The sequence below is a fragment of the Podarcis gaigeae genome (genome assembly GCF_964106915.1).
Source record: "Podarcis gaigeae genome assembly, chromosome: W".
Taxonomy (NCBI): Eukaryota; Metazoa; Chordata; class Lepidosauria; order Squamata; family Lacertidae; genus Podarcis; species Podarcis gaigeae.
In genome coordinates, this window is record NC_139695.1 from 7,048,376 (window position 1) to 7,070,087 (window position 21,712).

A 21,712-nucleotide genomic window follows, 5' to 3' on the forward strand; every position below is an offset into this window, starting at 1 on the left:
TTAAGGTTTGTGGAGCAGCACACTCTTATTGCCCACCAGCAAATGTGCTTTCCATGTGTTTGGCCACCATCTATCAGGTCTCTCCAGATGAATTTGCTATTAGAAGGAGGCATGTGAAGCCATATTCCTGGAAAGAGATTCTGGAGAGAAGCACTCGACCCAATTTTAGTGTTTGATTCTGTGAGAGGCGCCCAGTGCTTGGTCTTACTAGCTGCAGCTCAACTTTAACTATGTTTACAGCAGAGGAGCAAGTCCTGGAGGGCTGACTTCCTATTCTGCCTCTATGATTGAGTTGGCATTGATGAGGAAAATTCCGGGGTGTGAGGCTACTCAACAGCCCAGCTCATCGGGCAGAGCCCACAGGTACTTGTGGTCAGAAATGAAGGAGATTCCAGCCACAAATTGGAGAAAAACAGTGGTCAGTAGACCAAGATCTTTTATTGTTGTGCAACAGGTTCCCACAGGAGTAAGAACCCCAAACATGGGGTGACAGAGCTGCGCACGGAAACACTGTTTACCTTCCCGCCGGAGCAGTACCTATTTATCTACTTGCACTTTGACGTGCTTTCGAACTGCCAGGTTGGCAAGAGCAGGGACCAAGCAACAGGAGCTCAGCCCGTCGCGGGGATTCCAACCGCCGACTTTCTGATCTGCAAGCCCTAGGTTCTGTGGTTTAGACCACAGCACCACCCGCGTCCCTCCTGCACATCCATACCCTGACGCAAGTCTGGTGATGGGCTCTTGGTTTCTTTGGCCAGCTAACTGCTCAGTAATTGTCACCTTTGAGCACTTCCCTGGGTGTACACGTGTCCTCACGCTTGAGGGATTATGGCGGGAGATAGAGGGGGAAAGAGTCCTTTCCTTAAGGGCAAGAATGGTGTTGGAATGGAGGAAATTGATGCAGGGGGTTGATTTTCTAAGATTTTCTGAAGTTAGGGGCTTTTCCTAAGCTGGCAGTCCATAAGGGAAGTGGTTTGACATATTTCTTGCAACAAAGGATCAATTTTTGCAATAGAAACCAGTTAATGGGTTTTTTTTTTTCAATGCAGAATCATAACAAAAATTACAAACATTGAATCCAAAACAGACAAAAATCCCCGGCACATATAAAAAAAACAAAAAAACAAAAAAACAAAAATAAAATAAAAAAAAACAGAAAAAGAAAAAAAGGGGGGGGCAAAGGAAACAAAACTAAACAAAAACGAAAAAACACACATCTACAGAGCAAAACCATATCATTACATACATAAACACAAATTGACTTCCTTCCTTTGTTCTAAGACCTCCAAAAAATTTACTCTTACTGTATTGTTGTGTCTAATTAGATTACTTCCATCTTTGTGCTTTTTTACATCATTTTTCTTGTTCTTTAACCCTGTAAAGCATCATTCATTACATACCAATATACTAACTCCAGAACAATGTTTTTTCATATACTCTTTAGCACAACCCCATTCTTTTAATAATTTCTGGTCCGATTGTCCCCTTATGTAAGCTGTGAGTCTTGCCAGATTTATGTATTCACAAAATTTAATTTGCCAATCTTTCACTGATGGAATTTTTCTGCCTTTCCAGTTTTTAGCTATAAGCATCCTGGCAGCTGTTGTTGCATAAAGGAATACTTTCCTTTGATTTTCGGGGATATCATTTGTAATTAAACCTAAAAGGAATGCCTCCGGTTTTTTACTAAAAGATATTTTAAACATCTTTTTGAGTTCTTCATAGATTTCATTCCAGAATTGTTTAATAGGTCGGCATTCCCACCACATGTGGAACATTGTTCCTATTTCTTTTTTACATCTCCAACAGGTATTCGATTTTAATTTGTAAATTTTAGCCAATTTTACTGGAGTTAAGTACCATTGGTACACCATTTTCATAAAATTTTCTCTTATTGTATAACATGCCGTGAATTTGATGTCATATTTCCATAATTTCTCCCATTGGTCCAGCCGAATTACATATCCTATATCACATGCCCATTTGATCATAACTTCTTTTATTTCTTCATCCTTTAATTCCCATTCTAATAATAAATTATACATTCTGGATATATATTTTTTTGAGTTTTGTAATAATACTTTTTGTAATTTTGATTCTTCTTTTTCAAATCCTATTACTTTATCCTGGTTGAATATTTGTGCAATTTGGTGATATTGTAACCATGTGGTACAGTATTGGGTCACCTCATCGTATGGTCTTAGTTTTAATTGGCCCTGTTCTTCCTTTAGGAGCTGCTGGTAAGTTGCCATTCTTCCTATAGTATTTTTCTTTTTAACTGATATTACTTCTAGCGGTGAGACCCACCATGGGGTTTTTGGTTCTAACAACCTTCTATGTCTCACCCAGACCTTGTATAATGCATTTCTAATTACGTGGCTTAGAAATTCTTTATGGACTGCCACTTTGTTATAAATTAGATAGGCATGCCAACCATATCTGTTGTTCCATCCCTCCAAATCCAAAATGTCGCTGTTGTCCAATTTGATCCAATCCTTGATCCAAGTAAAGCATGCTGCATCGTAATATAGTCTCAGGTCTGGGAGTCCAAAACCTCCCCGCTCTTTTATGTCAGTTAATAATTTATGTTTGATCCGTGGCTTTTTGCCTTGCCATATAAACTTTGTTAGGTCCATTTTCCATTTTTTAAAACAATCATCTTTACCTATTATGGGAATCATTTGAAAAAGGAACAGAAGTTTTGGTAAGATATTCATTTTAACAGCCGAAATTTTACCCCAGAGTGTTAATTTCAGTCTTGTCCAAGTTTCCATTTCTCTTTTTGTTTCTTCCCAAATTTTTTTATAATTATCTTCAAACAAATTTATATTTTTCATTGTTATTTGTATACCTAAATATTTCACTTTTTTTACAATTTGTAATCCAAATTTTTCTACCAGTTCCTTTTTCTCTTGATCTCCCATATTTTTTACCATTAGTTTCGTTTTTTCTTTATTCAAAGCAAAACCTGATACCCATCCAAAGTTTTCCATTTTTTCTAGAGCCTTTGCTATGCTTTCCTTTGGATTTTCCACCATTAAAACTAAATCATCTGCAAATGCCCTTATTTTATATATTTTCTCTCCTAGGGATATTCCATTTATTTCTTGATCCAATCTGATTTCTTGATTTAATATTTCCAAAACCAAAATGAATAACAAAGGTGAAAGTGGGCACCCTTGCCTGGTGCCCTTCTGTATTTTAAAATAATCAGTTGTGTCGTTATTTATTATTATATTTGCTTCTTGTTGTTCATAAATTGCTTTTAACCCTCTTGTGATTTGGTCTCCCATGTCCATCTGGTCTAATAATATTTTTAGAAATTTCCATGATACTTTGTCAAACGCCTTTTCCACGTCCACAAAAACAAAGGCTACCTTCTTACTTGGTTTCATGTCTAAATACTCGATCATATCAATCACTGTTCTTATATTGTCACTCATTTTCCTGCCTGGCAAGAACCCTGCCTGCTCTTTATTTATACAATCCTGCAAAACTGTCTTTAATCTTGTTGCCAATATTTGTGCATAGATATTGTAATCATTGTTTAGTAATGATATTGGTCTATAATTGGTTATAAACTCTTTGTTTCGTCCTTGTTTTGGGATTACTACTATGTGCGCCTGTTTCCAGGTATTGGGAATCTTCCCGTCTTCTAATATTCTATTTAAGAGTGTCTTCATAGGTGATAATAATGGTTCCTCTAATTTTTTGTAATGTATTGCGGTAAGACCATCTGGGCCTGGGGATTTTCCCAGTTTCATCTTAATTATCGCTTGATGAAGCTCTGTCGTGGTTATTGGGGAGTTTAGCTCTTGAATCTTTTCTTTCTTAATTTTAGGTATATCCTTTCCACATAAATACTCTTTTATTTCAACCTCTGTCTCATTTCCTGCTTTATATAACTTATTATAATATTTTGTAAAACACTTTTTAATTTCCTCAGGGTTGTCTAAAGTTCTCCCCTCTTCCACTATTTTATCAATCAGTTTTTCCTTTTGTCTCTTTTTCAGTTGCCAGGCTAGCATCTTTCCGGGTTTATTTGCAAATCCGAACGACCTTTGTTTCATCCATTTAATGTTATCCTCAATTTCACTATTTAATATTGCTGAAGCCTGAGTTTGTAATATTTTTAGTTTTTGGTTTATTAATTCATTTTTTGGTTGTTTTGCTAATAATTTTTCATTTATTCCTATTTCCTTCCTTATTTGTTCCAGTTTTTGCTCTCTGTTTCTTTTCCTTATTGCGCTTTGTTGTATGTAAAAGCCTCTTATGAAAGCTTTACTTGCATCCCATATTATCCTGAGGTCTGTATCCTGTTCTTTATTTAATTCGAAAAATTCTTTCAATAGTTCTTGCGCTTTTTTTACAATCTTTTCGTCATTTAATAATCTTTCATTAAGTCTCCGTCTTTTATTAGTTTTCTTGTGTTCCTTTAATTCTAATGTGACTGGGTTATGATCTGTAATAATTTTGGTCTGTATTTCTGCTTTTTTAATTTTAGTTGTTAAGTTATTTGATACCCATATGCTGTCAATTCTGCCCGTTGATTTTTTAACTTCCGAGAAATGTGTATACTGTCTTTCTCCTGGATTTTTATATCTCCATGTATCAATCAAATTTAAGTTTTCTACCATCTGAAAGAAGGTGTCTGGGAGTCTGCCTTTTTTAGATTTTCTTTCTCTCTCTGTCCTATCTAATTCTACTGATGTGACACCATTTAGGTCTCCCATCAAAATAATTTCCTCTTCTATAAATTCCAGTAAATTAGCTTCTACTTTTCTGAAAAATTCTGTTTTGTTACCATTCGGTGCATAAACTCCTACTATAATTAAATGCTCTTTACCTTTTGTTATTTTTACCCCTAGTATTCTACCCTCATCATCCTTAAAGATTTTTTTTGCGTCTAGTTTAGGGTTCACATAGATCACAATTCCCCTTTTCTTTTTTACATCTGAGGATATAAATTCTTGACCCAATCTCTTATTTTCTAAAACCCTTCTATGGTTTCTAGTCACATGGGTCTCCTGCAAGCATATAATATCCCATTGTTCTTTCCTCAATACATGTTCTATTTTATTTCTCTTCCTCTTATCATTTAGACCGTTAACATTCCAAGATATAATTTTTAGATTCATTAATTTTTATTTATTATCTACAGTAGTTTTGTTGAGTAGGTAAAAAAAAGAAAGGAAAAAAAGAGAAAAAACTCAAAATTTTAGCATTTTGATAATCTGCTTCTTCCAATCTCTCCCCCCCCCCTCCTTAATATGCGCTTGTCTCTCTATGCTTCTTGTGATGTCTGCGTTGTTTCCTCTCGCTCCAATGTTGGCTCTCCAGTTAATTCTTTTTTGTACTTCCTCCAGAATTTTCCCAGCTCATCTACTGATCTAAAAGTTTTTCTTCTGTCCTTATATGTGAAGGTGATACCCTCAGGAAATTCCCACCGGAATCTAATCGAATTCTTCTTGAGTGCTTCTGTTACCATCTTATAGTTCTGCCTTTTCTTCAGAATTCTTTTTGGAATTTCCTTGAATATTTTGATAGGCCTATCATCTATTACTAACTTCACTTGTCCTTTTTGATGTAATATTTTGTCCTTTAAAAGTCTTGAGTTGAAAAAAATTAAGCAATCTCCTGGCCCTTTATAAGTGTCCGATCTTTCTGATTTGATCCTGAAAATTTTATCAATATCCAATAGCATCTCTTCTACCTCTACTCCCAACCAGTTTGCAATCTCCTGTGATAGTTTCTCTTGAATTTGTTCATCATGAGTTTGTGGGACGCCTCGGAAACGAAGGACCATCTCCTTCTGACGCATCTCCATCAATGATATATCATCTAGCAGCTCTTCATGGGCTCTCTTTAGGTCGTTTATTTCTTCCTTCGTTGAGTCTTGTGATTTTTTTATGTCCTTATTTTCCATTTGCAGTTTCTTTGTCATTTCCTCTTGTTTGGTAGATTTACTCTTAAGTTCTTGTACAGATTTATCCAGTTCTTTATTTTTAAGTGAGAGGTCACTTATTTGTGTTGTTAGGTCTATTATTAGCTTTGAGTTTTGTTGGATGTTGCCAGTTAGTATGTCCAACTTATCATTTAGGCTCTTTTCCATCCCCATTATAAGGTCTTTTATGTCAGCATTGGGGTCTGTTTCAGCTGTTGATTGTCTTCTCACTTGTAGACCTGACCCAGATGTCAGTGTAGTTTGGTATTTTTTAGAACCCATATTTGTCATTCTTCCTTTTGGTTCTGATCTAGATATCTTTATTTCAAACCAAGAATATATATATTCCTAAACTTTGAAAATGCTCTGTTTATAGTCTATAATTTGGTCCTTTTACCTGATGGGATTGAGAGTCAGTTAAGATTCCGGTGGTTTTACCCTATGTTGTTATCAGTTCATCTCAAATATTTAAATTTTTTTTAAAAAAAAAGTCAAAAAAAATATCCAAGTTTTAATAAAAAATTATTTAAGTATTTTTAATTACTTTGGCAATGATCAGAAAGGGGAAAAAAAACAAAAAAAAACCTTTGCAGTACTTAACATCCGTCATAAGAACTTATTTTCTAGAAGCTGAACTTGGTATTTCAAATGTCCTTTCGTGTATAGCTAGTTTTCTTTATGGTTGTACTTCAAGCCTGTGTCTTAGCAGCGTTTTTTAAATTATGGGAGTAATTTTATTTTCCGCCACTAGGTGGCGCAATTTTCGAATTTACTTGTGAGGTGGTCCTTCTTGTTTTGTTTCTCTAGCCTCTCTTTGTTGCAGTGACTGTTTCCTCCACTATTCTTCTTCCGGCTTTTTCCCTTCTGAGGGCGATGACTCATTCTTCCCCTCCCAGCGCCATTTTCGCCAGCTGCTTTCTTCCCTATTCCAGTCTTTTCCTCCTTCTTTCTCTCCCTTTGTATATCTCTTCTTCTTCCCTTTCACTTCTTTATCTTAATCTTTATCTTCCCACCGCTGCCTGGTCTTCAAATCTTTTCTATTCCTTCTCTTTTTCCACTGAATCCTCCACGTTTCTCCCCCTCCTTTTCCTTTTTCACTCACCCCTTTGTTTTACGCTGATCTCCTTCTTAATGGCCGCTGCTTTGTTGTCACCGCTGCTGCTGCTGCTTGCTATTTCAGCTCCTTGTCTCTCTCAACAGAGCGTCCCCCTGTAGAAGCAGGTACTCAGTATGTCTCAGTTTATATTTTCTGCCTCTTTACAAGGCTTATTTTCCACAACTTGATAAATCTCAGAATGCTGAAGCTCCTCTCTCCATTAGCTTTACTGTCCTTTGTAATATTAAGTTAGTCCGTACTCCTTTGTTTTAATTTAAGCCAGCATTATTACCTTGTTCCTTCAGGAGTACTCTTGATTTTACAGTTTTAGTTTGGAGCAGCCTGGTGCTTTCTCATTCAGGTCTCAGGGGCGTCTCACGGTCGGGTGTGCGATCTTTTCTGCGCTGAAGTTCTTCCACCTCCCTCCACTTTTTGTGCTGGGACGGCAGAAAACCCCTTTATGCGCTGCTTGGATCTGTTTTCTTCAGTCTGGAACCTCCTCTCAGACCTCTTCAGGGTTTGCGTCGCCCTCGCTTCCCCGTCTTTTTATCCCGTAGCCGTGATTGGGAGCGCTCTTACTGCAGCAGAGCGCTTTCCCTGACCCGACGCTGAGCGCACCACGCCAGGAAGTCGGGGTCCAGTTAATGGGGTTTTAATGGACTGAGTCCATTGTTCTCTCAGCAGGCAGCCATTCAGGAGCTCAGTCAAGCTTGCAAAGCTCTGCTGCTCTGCAGAACGGAAACAGGCAGTTGTACAAGGAAGATTCTGTCCACTAGAGGCCGCTATCCGCTAACCGCTATTGGCTAGCTGTCAAAATCCGATGCTTTTGATTGGTCTATACGCAGTAGTATGTAAATACAGAGTTCATTCCCAAGTCCCCGTTCATATTGATATGGTTTTATACCAGAAAGAGGAAAGCAGGGTCTTTTATTAATTAAAAAAAATGTGGTGCTTGGTGCGACAGGGGAAGGAAAGGGCTTTCCCAAGCTCATTGTCTCACGCCCTAGGTATGTGGAGGGGTTTCTGGGGAAGGCGAGATCCCTAGCGAATTTCCCCCTCGGAAATTCCGTATATCATATTCTTTAAAAAGGAAAAAAAGGAAAAAGGGGGGGGGGAGAGAAAAGACTGAAAGGGAAGAAAGGTTTCCTCTGTTCCCCTCCACTCTGTTAGGATATTTCCGTTCCACCTTAAAAGGGAGCAGGCTATGTGAGTCACAGAGTCTGCATATTTCCTGTTCACAGGATGTTTATGTTTGCTATTGCTTTCGTTTTCTCTCTCGGTGCCTGAACACGCTAGCAGGCGGTCATGTTTGTTCTTTGTTCTGACCAACGTTGAATAAACTTGTAAATATGCTCTCCTGCTATGCAACTTTTGCTGTGTGAATTCTGCTGACAGAGTGTGCACCAGCCTAAGAATGTGGCAATCTATTTCTGAGGCTTCGTGTCGCTAATTGCTGATACTGTGTCTACGGGGAATCGATGGATGTCCGGAGTCCGGCTGGAGGCAGTGACGGTCGATGTCTCCCTGGCAGTATCCCAACAACAGGTTATGAGCCCAGTTTCACGGCACTTACAGGAGAGTAAGACTGCGACAGACTGCTGAGATATGTGTTGGAAACTCGAAAGCAGAGGCTTTTCTGAATGCCGCGGCAAAGAGTCTTTGATGTCCGGCAGGGCTAAGTTGGTCTGGGAGCTGAGCCAAGAAGGCTTCGTGATTAATGGGAGCCAAGATAAGGAGTCTTTGAGGTAAAGAAAGAGACTTGGGCTCAAGTAAAGACCTGGAATGGAGTTTTTCCAAGCCTCTGAAGCTGCTGAGTGCCCAAAGTTAAATCGGCACAATTATGACACCTGGGTTGTGTACTGTGAGAGCTTGCTGCGACAATTCGGAGTGTGGCATACTGTGTGTGAGGCCCCTCCAGTTCCTCTGACAGAGAGATGGAGGGCTCAGAATTTGAGGGCCATTGACCTAATCGTCTTGTCCGTCTCTCTGGAGGAAATAGCAAGGCTAGCTGACAATACGACTGCACGACAGATGTGGAATGCTTTGAAGAAAGCTCATCTGCCAGTCATCCCAGCTCAGAGTCTGAAAGCCCAGAGTGTGAATGCATCGGAGGTCCTGGCTGTTTCCCAGAATGCGAGTGAATGCAGGGATGCTGAGGGCACCGGTTGCAAGCTACAGGGGGAGTTGACTGTGACGTCATCCCAGGCAGCATTCCAGCCTCCAGGGGGAGCCAAGGAGTCGGCAGCTGAGAGCTCTGTTTCTCGTGGGAACCAAGGTCATCGCCTTTGCAGAGGCCGGAAGGCCAGAGGTAAACAGAGCAAGATGCCTGCAGATGGCCCGAAGCAGAGGGAGGGTGAAGAGCCCATGCCAGTGGAAAACAAGGCTTTGTTAGCTGGCACTGCTTCACCAAAGGCTAAAGGCAAGTCTGATGGCCAGGAGCAGGGGGGCAAGCTGCAAAAGCCCACACCGGTGGAAAACAAGGTTTTGCTTGCCAGAAAAGCTGCTCCAAAGGCTAAGGCCAGGTTTATTGTTGACTCAGGATGCACGTGCCATTTGACGAAAGATCGACACCTGTTTATCTCCTTCACACCTCAAGACGGAGAGATCCACCTGGCTGATGGAAAGACGTTGCAAATTGCAGGAGTCGGGACTGTGAAACTTGCAAGTTTGCATACAACCATCAGTAATGTACTTTTTGTTCCAGGTGCTGCGGACAATTTGCTCAGTGTCCCACAGCTGACTGGGCGTGGCTTTGAGATTTCCTTCAAGAAGAGCGTCTGTGTCATCAGGAAAGGCAAAGAGGACATTTTGCATGCAAAGTTTATAGATGGCTTGTTCTGTATAACTTATGATGACGATGCTGTTGTGTCTAATGTTGACTCTTGTTGTGTTGCACAAACTAACAAGGTTCTTCATGCAGGGTGTATTCATGAAGCACATTGAAGATTTTGTCACATGTCTTGGGAGGCGCTGGCCAAGATGCCTGAGTTGGTTGAAGGTTTGAACATCAAACCCTGTAAGTTTCACATGAAATGTGTATCTTGTGCAGAGAACAAGGCGAAGGTTGCTCCAAAAGGCAAGGAGTCTAGCAGGCAGGCTTCCAAACCCTACCAGCTAGTCCACGCAGACCTGGTTGGTCCACTTGCGCCCTCTTTGGGAGGAGCAAGGTACTTCATGGTTCTAATTGATTCTTTTTCTAGGTACATTCATGTGTTCATGCTTGAGCAGAAATCGCAAGCATTCCCTAAGTTCAAGGCATTCTGTGCTTTGTTGGAGAATGTTCACGGTAAACGTATCGGCTGTCTCTTTACTGATCGGGGCGGGGAGTTCACTTCTCAGCAGTTTGAAGCTTTCCTGACTGAGAAGGGAATCCAGCATGACTTGTCAACGCCTAGATCGCCATGGATGAATGGGCTTGCTGAGCGAGCAAGCCAAACTTTGCTTCAAGGCCTAAAAACCTTGTTGCATGCTGCCAACCTCCCTGAGAAGTTTTGGGGGGAAGCTCTGTCGACGTTTACTTATTCCTATAATCAGAGACTGTCATCACCTATTGGTTGTACTCCCTACGAGAAAATGTTTGGTAAGAAACCGAACGTCAAGCACATGAGAATCTTTGGTTCTGACATGTGGGTACACACCCCACAAAGCAACAAGCTTGGGAAGCGTGGGGCACATGGTTTGTTCATGGGGTACGAAAAAGGTGCATACAGGGTATGGATGACTAATTCTAAGTCCATTAAGTTCACCTAGAGTGTTGAGTACAATCCTAAGTGGGGGGAAAATGTGGGAATTTTCCAGAGTTACCCAGAGGAGGATGAAGGTGATGTGATAAAAGCAGATGATGTTGAGAAAGCTGAGGATGAGGATGAGGATGATGATGATGGTGATGATCAGAGTTCGGATTCCAGTTCAGTTGTTGGCGCTGCTGCTGCTGTCAGCGACAGTGATGACACAGCAGACTACAAGAGCGCAAAGGCCTCAGTCAGACCATCTGATGCGTCTGACAATGAACTGGAAGAACCACTGTTCACCATTGGTCACTTTTCTCCTAAGAAGGAGGAGATGAGTCCAGAAGACTTGTGTCTAGTTCGCAGGTCTGAAAGGGCGACCAAAGGCAGACCTCCGAAGAGATTTGCTGATGAGTTTGCTAAGATGGCAACTGCTGTTCTTAGTAGCTCAGAGAAGGTGTGGGAACTTTCAAGCTTCAAAGAGGTTCAGGAGTTAACCTCTAAAGATGATGAGCCTTGGCTTAATGCCATGAAGGCTGAAGTTGATTCCTTGAACAGGAACCAAACTTGGGAGCTGGTACCGGTAGTCCCAGGAATGAGACTGGTTGGCAGCAAATGGGTCTTCAAGGCCAAGACAGACCAGAATGGCAAGGTTGTCAGACACAAAGCCAGATTGGTTGCCAGAGGTTTTTCACAGGTACCAGGACAGGATTACCACGAGACCTACTCGCCCACCGTCAAATATGAGTGCATTCGTCTGATGCTCAAGATAGCTGCAGAGGAGAAACTGCATGTTTCCCATCATGACATTAATACAGCTTTTTTGTACGGGATTTTGGGGGAGGAGCTGTACATGCTTCCACCTGATGGAATGCAGATACAGAAGGGAATGGTCTGTAAACTGCGGAAATCCTTATATGGTCTCAAGCAGAGTGCCAGGTGTTGGAACACAAAACTCACTGAGACATTGCTTTCTCTAGGTTTTCACCAGGGCAAAGCTGATCCGTGTGTGTTTGTCAAGGAGGAGGGGCAAAACAAACTGTATTGTTTATGTTTTGTTGATTATCTTCTGATGTTTTGGAAGAATCAGGCTTTTTACCAAAGCACCCTAGCTCAGCTGAAGGAGCACTTTGACATGAAGGATCTTGGTGAGGTATCCAACTATTTTTCTCTGCAGGTGGAGAGGGACCAAGCAGGTAATTTTCTGGTACACCAAACACAGAAAATTGCTGATGTATTAACCAGGTTGAATTTGGTTGATGCAAACCCAGCAGACACACCAATGGTGACAGGTTACCAGGTAGATAGTACTGCTGAAGCGTTTTCTGACACTACGCTGTACAGATGCATTCTAGGCAAGCTGAATTTCATTGCTAGATGTTCAAGACCTGACATAGCTGTAAGCACTAACCTGCTTAGCAAACATGCTAACAATCCCACTGTTCAGGATTGGAAAGCTCTGAAGCGCATAGCCCGCTATTTGAAAGGGACTTTGTACTACAGGCTGAGGTTCACCAGTCAGAAGACTGGAGGTCTTGAAATCTTTGCAGATGCTAGTTTTGGAAGTGACACCACGGATGGTACAAGCACTTCTGGAGTATGCTACATGTACAACCACTGTCTGTTTGACTGGCTGTGCAAAAAGCAGACGACAGCGAGCCTAAGTTGCTGTGAAGCAGAACTCAATGCTCTGTCATTTTCACTCATGGGTTGTGAATGGTTGATGCAACTGTTTAAGGACATCGGAGTGTCTGTGAAATGTCCTATACAAGTGTATCAAGACAATAGATCCTGTTTGGCTTTGCTGAACTCAGAGAGTTGCAAGCAAAGAACCAAGTACTTGCAGATTAAGCTACATCGTGCAAGAGAGTGTATTCAAAAAGGACTGATTCAGGTGTCCTACATGCCAGGAAATGAAATTCCTGCTGATCTGTTGTCTAGGGTTGTTAATAGAGAACAACTAAAGGTTTACGTACAGAGGTTGCAATTGGGTTGAACCACAGGTACTACAGGTTGCACGGAAAGGGGGAGAATGTTAGGATATTTCCGTTCCACCTTAAAAGGGAGCCGGCTTGTGAGTCACAGAGTCTGCGTATTTCCTGTTCTCAGGATGTTTATGTTTGCTATTGCTTTCGTTTTCTCTCTCGGTGCCTGAACACGCTAGCAGGCAGTCACATTTGTTCTTTGTTCTGACCAACGTTGAATAAACTTGTAAATATGCTCTCCTGCTGTGCAACTTTTGCTGTGTGAATTCTGCTGACAGAGTGTGCACCAGCCTAAGAATGTGGCAATCTATTTCTGAGGCTTCGTGTCGCTAATTGCTGATACTGTGTCTACGGGGAATCGATGGACGTCCGGAGTCCGGCTGGAGGCAGTGACGGTCGATGTCTCCCTGGCAGTATCCCAACACACTCTTCCAAAATAATTCCGAGCTGAGGTGCAGAGCTCTTTCCTCCCTTGTGACCTCCCCACCCTCCTCCTCCTCCCTTCCACATAACTGACTGTGTCACCTTGCCTGCAAATCATACCTCCCTTTGAACTGAAGCAGATTTCCATCCCTGTTTGTGCCAGTTCTGGAGTCTAAAAGCCAAGGACATAAATCAGCCCAAGGAAAATGACATCCTTCCTACCCACGCAAAAATGCAACTTTAATTGGTCTGTTTGCTACTGGACGTGGTCGCCAAGTTTGGCAAAAGGGGTTTGTTTTTTTATTTTGTTTTAAGAAGTGAAGCAATAACTCATTTGCTTGCGAGTGTGGGAGTCTGCAATTCTTGGTGTTCCAGGGCTTTTTGCAAGTTGGAGTTGCCTCCAGTCCACCCCGGATGTAAGAACAGTCCTTCTGGATTAGACCAATGGATGATCTAGTCCAGCACCTTGTTCCCCATAGTTGCCCAGCAGAGGCTCACAACAAGCCCATAAGCAGGACCTGAGTGCAATGGCCCTCTCCCACTCATATTCCCAAGCAGGGCCGGACCTCTGATGAGCCAGAGTGAGGCAGCTGCCTCAGGCGGCCGATGCGGAGGTGAGGGGATTGAGCTGTGAGTGCCCTGTGGCCTGTCCTGTACCCCTACGTTAGCTGACTGCTCTCAAGTGCAGTGAAAGCTCCTGTCCTTTCCAAAGTACTTAGAATAAGATTCAACAGTCAATCCAATTGGCTTTGGTACAGGAAAGTTTTTGGGGTGTTTTACTGTTTTTGACATTTTAATTTGCTGGGAGCGCCTAGAATGGCTGGGGCAACCCAGTCCGATGGACAGCATATAAATATCAACATTGAATTTGTCTTATTTCCTTTCAAAGCCATTAAAGTTGTTACTTTTTGTTGGCTATTTGCCATTTAGTTGCGCTGCAGAAAGCTTGTTGGGGAGACCACGCATTACAAGGAACTCAAAAATAACTTTAACAAGGTTTTAATAACAAGAACTCCTTTTACACTAAAAATAACAACAAGCATGACCCAACCACCAACCCATCCCCCAGGGTACTGAGAGCGCTTTATATACTATACCCAATTGCTGACACAGCTTAATTAACACAACTTAACAGCACCTGCTATACTCCTTCACAGCTGTAAAACTGGGTCACATTATTTGCTCTGGCCCTTAAAGACATACAGATCTTGTGGAACAATAATGAACCTTCAAATTTAAAGAGACCATTCAACACTTTTCAGTACCTATGGGTGCAGTGGCATCTGGACCATGGAACTCTCAGTTGGTGACTTGTGGGAGTCAGTCTGCAGTTCACCCCGCCTCAACCAGTGGAACGTATCACCAGAGATTACAGAACCCCAGCCGAGTCTTCAGAGATGTCCAGCTCTCAGCAGAACAGCTTCTTCCAGAACAGTGGTGGAGCAAGGTGGGGGAGGTCCACACTGGGTGTCATCCTGGGGGGGGGGGGGACATTCATTGTAGGCTTGGGAAGCTGGGAGTCGTGGGTGGGCAGCGTGCCATTGCCCCGCGCTCCCAGCTGGTGTTGAATGGTCACTTAAAAATGTGAAGGTCCATTATTGCTTCACAAGTTGTGTATGTCTTTAAGGGCCAGGGCAAATAACAAGACCCAGTCTTACAGCTGTGAAACACAGCAGGTGCTGCTGAGTTGTGTTAATCAAGCTGTGTCAGCAATTGGGTGTAGTATATAAGGAGCAGCACCTAGCTCTCCCATAACTCCGGGGGATGGGTTGGTGGTTGGGTCTGGTTTGTTGTTGATGTATTTAGTGTATAAGGAGTTTTTGTTTTTGTTATTAAAACCTTGTTTAAGTTATTTTTGAGTCCCTTTTTAATGCATGGTCTCCCCAGCAAGCTCTCTGCAGCTCTGTTGTTGTTTAGTCGTTTCTGACTCTTCATGACCCCATGGACCAGAGCACACCAGGCACTCCTGTCTTCCACTGCCTCCCGCAGTTCGGTCAGACTCATGTTTGTAGCTTCGAGAACACTGTCCAACCATCTCGTCCTCTGTCGCCCCCTTCTCCTTGTGCCCTCAATCTTTCCCAACATCAGGGTCTTTTCCAGGGAATCTTCTCTTCTCATGAGGTGGCCAAAGTATTGGAGCCTCAGCTTCACGATCTGTCCTTCCAGTGAGCACTCAGGGCTAATTTCCTTGAAAATGGATGCATTTGATCTTCTTGCAGTGCATGGGACTCTCAAGAGTCTCCTCCAGAACCAGAATTCAAAAGTATCCATTCTTCGGCGATCAGCCTTCTTTATAGTCCAGCTCTCACTTCCATACATCACTACCGGGAAAACCATGGCTTTAACTATAGGGACCTTTGTTGGTAAGGTGATGTCTCTGCTTTTTAAGATGCTGTCTAGGTTTGCCATCGACTTTCTCCCAAGGAGCAGGCGTCTTTTAATTTCATGACTGCTGTCATCATCTGCAGTGATTATGGAGCCCAAGAAAGTAAAATCTCTCACTGCCTCCATTTCTTCCCGTTCTATTTGCCAGGAGGTGATGGGACCAGTGGCCATGATCTTCGGTTTTTTGATGTTGAGTTTCAGACCATATTTTGCGCTCTCCTCTTTCACCCTCATTAAAAGGTTCTTTAGTTCCTCCTCACTTCCTCCTATCAAGGTTGTGTCATCTGCATATCTGAGGTTGCTGATATTTCTTCCGGCGAGCTTGGGATTCATCCAGCCCAGCCTTTCGCATGATGAATTCTGCATATAAGTTAAATAAGCAGGGAGACAATATACAGCCTTGTCGTACTCCTTTCCCAATTTTGAACCAGTCAGTTGTTCCATATCCAGTTCTAACTGTAGCTTCTGAGGAGATTTCACCCCTCCCATATCCAAGAATCTCCTGAGATCTCTGCTGATTCTCCAGAGAGGAGGAGCAGTGTTCTGCTCTCTACTTATTCTACTCCAGCACCCAGTCAGTCAGTCAGTCAATCAGTCAGTGTGTCGGAGAGAGAGAGACTGAGTGTTAGAGATCTTCTCCGCTGTCCCGGGGTGATTTTAAAGCCCCCGGGAAGGCAGGCGAGGGGGAGCAAAGACTTTCGCCCCCCACCGGCCTTCAGAAGAGGTCCTGGACCTCTTCTGAAGGCTGGTGGGGGGCGAAAGTCTTTGCTCCCCCCCCCCCGCCTGCCTTCAAAAGCCGTCCGGGATAGCAGGAAGCGCTTCCCTGCTATCCCGGACCGCTTTTAAAATGCTGGCAGTGGGGAGCAAAGCCTTTTGGCCCCCGCCGGCCTTCCTGGACCTCTTCTGAAGGCCGGAGGGGGGGGGAAAGGCTTTGCTCCCCACCGCCAGCATTTAAAAGAGGTCCCCGGAGATTTCCCTATGGGCTTTCTTCTCATAGGGAAATTCGTCTTGCGAAGCGCCTAAAAAAACGGAAAACCCTTTCGTCTAGCGGGTTTTTCGTCTTGCGAGGTATTCGTCTTGCGGGGCACCACTGTATAGATAAGGTTGCTGCTAAGAGCAGCTGCAGACACTCCGTGCAGTTTAGCATTCATTTATGCTTAGAACCCATTTAGCTCTGTATATAGTTTGTATGATAGTTGTAGATAGAATAAAAGAAGTTATTCTACAGAGCTGCTCTCCAAGTCGTTTATATACTCTGCTAGACTCTGCTATACGCTGCTGTGTGACGACTGTCTACTTGTGGAAGTGAATCCGGTGCTCACAACTGCACGAGCTGTTTGGCATAAGTTGAGAGATATGCATTTGAGGCAGAAGGCCGGTTCCAGTGTGATTTTCTTCAAGAAGCTGTGCAGGCTGCAGTTGGAGAAAGGTGGTGATTTGCCTAGCCATCTATCTCAGTTAAAGCGTCTCAGACAGGACCTTGTTCAGCGAGACCTGGCTATTTCAGAGGCTGTGTTTGTAATGCTGATGATAAATAGCCTAGACGATTCTTACGATGGAGTAGCTGCCCAGATTTCTACAATGCCTTCAGACCGGCTAACAGAAGATTATGTGTCTAGTGTGCTCCTGAATGAGTGGGATCACAGACAGGCTGTTAGAGAAAGCCGGGACAACTGTGCTGTTAAAAATGTGCTTGAAAGTGTGCCTGAGTCTTCAGCAGGGGAAAGTGAAAGTGAAACTGCTGCTGTTAAAGCACTAAAGTTGAGGCGGTGCTTTTCGTGTGGAGCACAAGGCCATTTGAGTTTCCACTGCAAGAAATTTTCAAAGAAGAAGGGAAGCTTCAGAGGCAGAGGGGGAGGAGGACAAAATCCCCAAGCACCTGCTACTTCAAAGGCTTTGATCTCTCGCTGCGCCAATCAACGTGGGCGGAGTTTCTTCGTGGTCGACTCTGGCTGTACCAATCACATGACCAATGATAAGGATCTCTTTGTTCAGCTTGAGAAGCAAGAGAAAGCAATTAATCAAGCAGATGGGACTGTTCTCACGAGTTTGGCTAAGGGAACTGTGTTCTTAAAGAGCCTGAATGCAACTATTAAGAATGTCCTGTATGCGCCTGATATTCAGGACAATTTGTTGAGTGTTTCCCAGCTTGATCGTCAAGGGTTTAAGGTGGTTTTTGCTAAATCTCGCTGTGAAATTCGTCGAGATGGCAAGCTCATTCTATATGCAAAATGTGTAAATGGTTTATACCAATTACCTTTTGTTTCAGGTACAGGTACTGCAGAAGCAACTGAGAAAGAGTGTCAGTCATCTCCCCTCAAACGAACTCAATGACTATGAAAGCTTCAAAAAGTTGGTCATGCAGAGGCATGAACTGCACCCCAAGAATTATCGAAAGGCTTATCGAAAAGTAGAGAAATCAGGGCTCAATGACAATATTGCAGTTTTCTCAGCAAAAATGGCTCAAAACTTTGAAGTGTGGCTTGCAGCCGAGAAGGTGGAGGATTTTAGAGGGCTTAAACAGCTTATATTAATTGAGCAACTGATGCGTTCCCTGCCCTCAGAAATTGCTAGTCTGGTTGCGGACCAAAAGCCACGATCCCTAGTAGAAGCCACCGCTTTTGCTGAGTCTTTTAGGCTTAACCGCTCCCATCTAACCAACAAGGGACCAAGTAATGCGTACAAACCAGCAGCTTCGACGGGACGGTCTGCTCCCCCCATTAAGGAACAAAGCAAAGGTTTCCCTACGCCTGCAAAAGACTCTGCTACAGCAGGTGGGGAACGTACTAAATAGTCCCCAAACTCTGGACTGTGCTTCTTGTGTAAAAAACCGGGGCACGTGAAAGCGGCTTGCCCCCAGCTGGGTAACAAAAAACCTCCCGTTCTCACTTCCACCCCTGCCGTGCGTTTGATCCATCGGCCGGAGGAAGACTGGGAGGAGGAACAGTCAAAACCTGGAGCGGGGGAGAGTTTGGCCCTGGAGGAGAAGGGCGGGGTGGCACCTGATGTTAATAATTCTGAAACACCTGCAGTCCCACTAACTGCTGTTACTGTGGGGCCTGTGAGTACTGGGAGTAATCTGAAAATACCCCATGTGAATTGGGCAAATTTGGAGTTCTCCGCCCCTATTGAAATCAATAAAACCATTGTGAACTCTTACCGGGACACTGGGTCTGATATTACCAGCGTATCTAAGGATCTGGTCTTAACCAGCCAGATGCAGGCTAAACCCTTAAAGATTAGTCCTTATGGGGTGGAAGAGATTGGGATGTAGACTGATCTTCTCCAATCCTCTGGCCACTGCTGAGTTTTCCAAATTTGCTGGCATATTGAGTGTAGCACCTTAACAGCATCATCTTTTAAAATTTTATTTTTTATTTTTTTTAATAATATTTATTGAAATTTTACAAAAACAAAAATTTACAAAATACAGAAAAAAGAAAAGACAAAGCATGTACAATAAGGAAAAAAAACCATACAAAAATGCATGGCGAAGAAAAAAAAAGAAAAAGAAAAATAGGAAGAAAAAATACATCCATCATTCTCAAATTTTTAACTTCCATTACCTTCTTTCTTTGACCTCCTCCTCCTCCCCTTTCTTGTATCCTGGTTAATAATTATCACAGCAAATCCTTTCCATAGTTCACAATATTTTGTCCTTACATTTTCTTACATTATCTTAATCTATTTCATCTTGTCTTATAGCAAGCTTTAGAACTTAAAACTTAAATCTTATTTTTATCACCTTCTCATAACCATGTCATTAACCTAATTCTTTAAAACATTTTTACTAGAGCCAAGTAGTTCCATTTCAACATTTTTCTAACATTCATCAATTATTATAAAACAGTCCTAATGACAAAAGAAAAAAGAATGTAAAACAGTCCAATCTTCATCCAGTGTCCCTTCCTCCTGGTCTTGGATTTTGTCAGTCCTTTTTGTCCCATTAATCTAGCGCATTAACCTGGTACCCTTATGTCCGAGGCCCTCAAGTCTCTTCCATGTCCCCTCCGCGATTCTTCTTCATGTTTTCCTTTCACTCCAGCTTAGTAATGTTTTTGACCCTTTTCAGCAGGTCAGCCCCATTTCCATAGTCCAGACTAAACTCCATGTGATGTTTAAGCGCCTGTTTCAGATTCCCTCCAAAATTGAGAGCCCCCACAGCTCCAAACATATGATGGCCCATTACCAGACTCAGAACGTCCAAATATTCCTGCATGGGAGGGTCAATCCAACCCCCCATTTCCAAAGCAAACCAAACTTTATCTTTCCAAATCTGGTTTTTTCCAAATTCATTTATCAAATCCAAAGGCTCATACTCCTGCAGGGCCGCAACTTCCTCCATTTCTGGCACCCAGGATTCAGTAACATCCTCTTCTCTCATCTGTGCTGTCGTAGCACACTCCTGTTTTAATTCCTGGGTAGGCTCCGTGTACTTTCCTATTGCCTGTTCAAAATTTCTGACCGCATTAGTCATCATATCCATCTTCTGACCTAGCTGGTCCAATAGGGCATTTATTTTACAGAGAGCGCCCAACCACGCTTCTGAAGACATTGTCCTACAAGGTCACAAGTCCTTTCCCACGATTGTAATCTGTAACAGCTGCAAGCTCCTGAAGTTGGTTACAATTTCACAGTCTCCCTCTAGGGGAAAAACTTCTGTTTCTTCTTTCTTTTAAAGACAATAGCAACAAAGTTTCTTTTTTAAGATATTCAGTCAATATTTGTTCCTTTAAGATGCGAAGGGAAACAATGGAATCCCTATGTTACTTTTCTTTTAGCTGTCTGTCAAAAACATTTGTCTCTGGTCAATGAGCTTCAAACGTCAGTCCTGACACTCCGCTCCAGGATCAGGACGGTGGAAAGTTGCTTTACTTTAAACTCACTTCTGCAGGTTTAAACAGTCCTAAAAGAGTTCCCCCCTTCTTCTCCTGCTACCGAAGGGGGGTTCCACGATTTTAAATGATGAAAGTCAATCCTTTAAAAGTAATTTTCTAAGCTCTAGTTTACATTGTCTTTGCTTTATTCTGACTACAAAGAAACGGAAGGCTGACTTCCTGTTTAGACCTTCCCGTTTCAGTACCCAATTTGAAGTAAATTTGGAGTCCAATTCTTCTCTACTGGCCAGTCCTTGTTTAAAATACAATTGTTCAAGTTTTAAGTACTCACGGGTGCTTCTTTAGATGCCAAATTGTCCCAGGAAAAAGGCAGCGCTCTCCGGCAGCGGCTATGCGGCTTCGCTCCACGGAAAAAGCAGTAGACTCACAGCACCGCGCCGCATCCCCCTCTTCACTTCGGAACCCGTTAATGGGTTCCTTTGCGGGTTGGGGGGGTGCTAAAGGTGCCCGCCGAGTCCCATGGTCACAGGCTTCATCCACCTGTGATTTTTAAAGGGTCCCCGCTTTGCCGTAGTGGATACGACCCGTTTCGCACGGAGCTGGTCCCTCCAGTTCAGAGGGAGTCAGCCATTTCCATCTTTTAAAATTTTAAATAGTTCAGCTGGAATATCATCACTTCCACTGGCCTTGTTATTAGCAGTGCTTTCTAAGGCCCATTTGACTTCACTCTCCAGAATGTCTGGCTCAAGGTCAGCAACCACACTACCGGGGGTGTACGAGACACCCATATCTTTCTGGTATAATTCCTCTGTGTATTCTTGCCACATCTTCTTGATGTCTTCTGCTTCTGTTAGGTCCTTTCCACTTTTGTCTTTTATTATGGTAATCTTTGTACGAAATGTTGCGTTCATATCTCCAATTTTATTGAACAGATCTCTGGTATATCCCATTCTATTGTTTTCCTATATTTCTTTGCATTGCTCGTTTAAGAAGGCCTTCTTGTCTCTCTTTGCTATTTTTTGGAAATCTGCATTCAATTTCATGTATCTTTCACTATCTCCCTCGCATTTTGCTTGCCTTCTCTCCCCTGCTATTTGTAAGGCCTTGGTTTTCGTTGCTGCCTCCTGTATAATGTTGCGAGCCTCCATCCATACTTCTTCAGGCACTCTGTCCACCAAATCTAAACCCTTAAACCTGTTTCTCACTTCCACTGTGATTCATAAGGGATTTGATTTAGATTGTATCTTACCGGCCCAGTGGTTTTTCCTACTTTCTTCAGTTTAAGCTTGAATTTTGCTACAAGAAGCTGATGA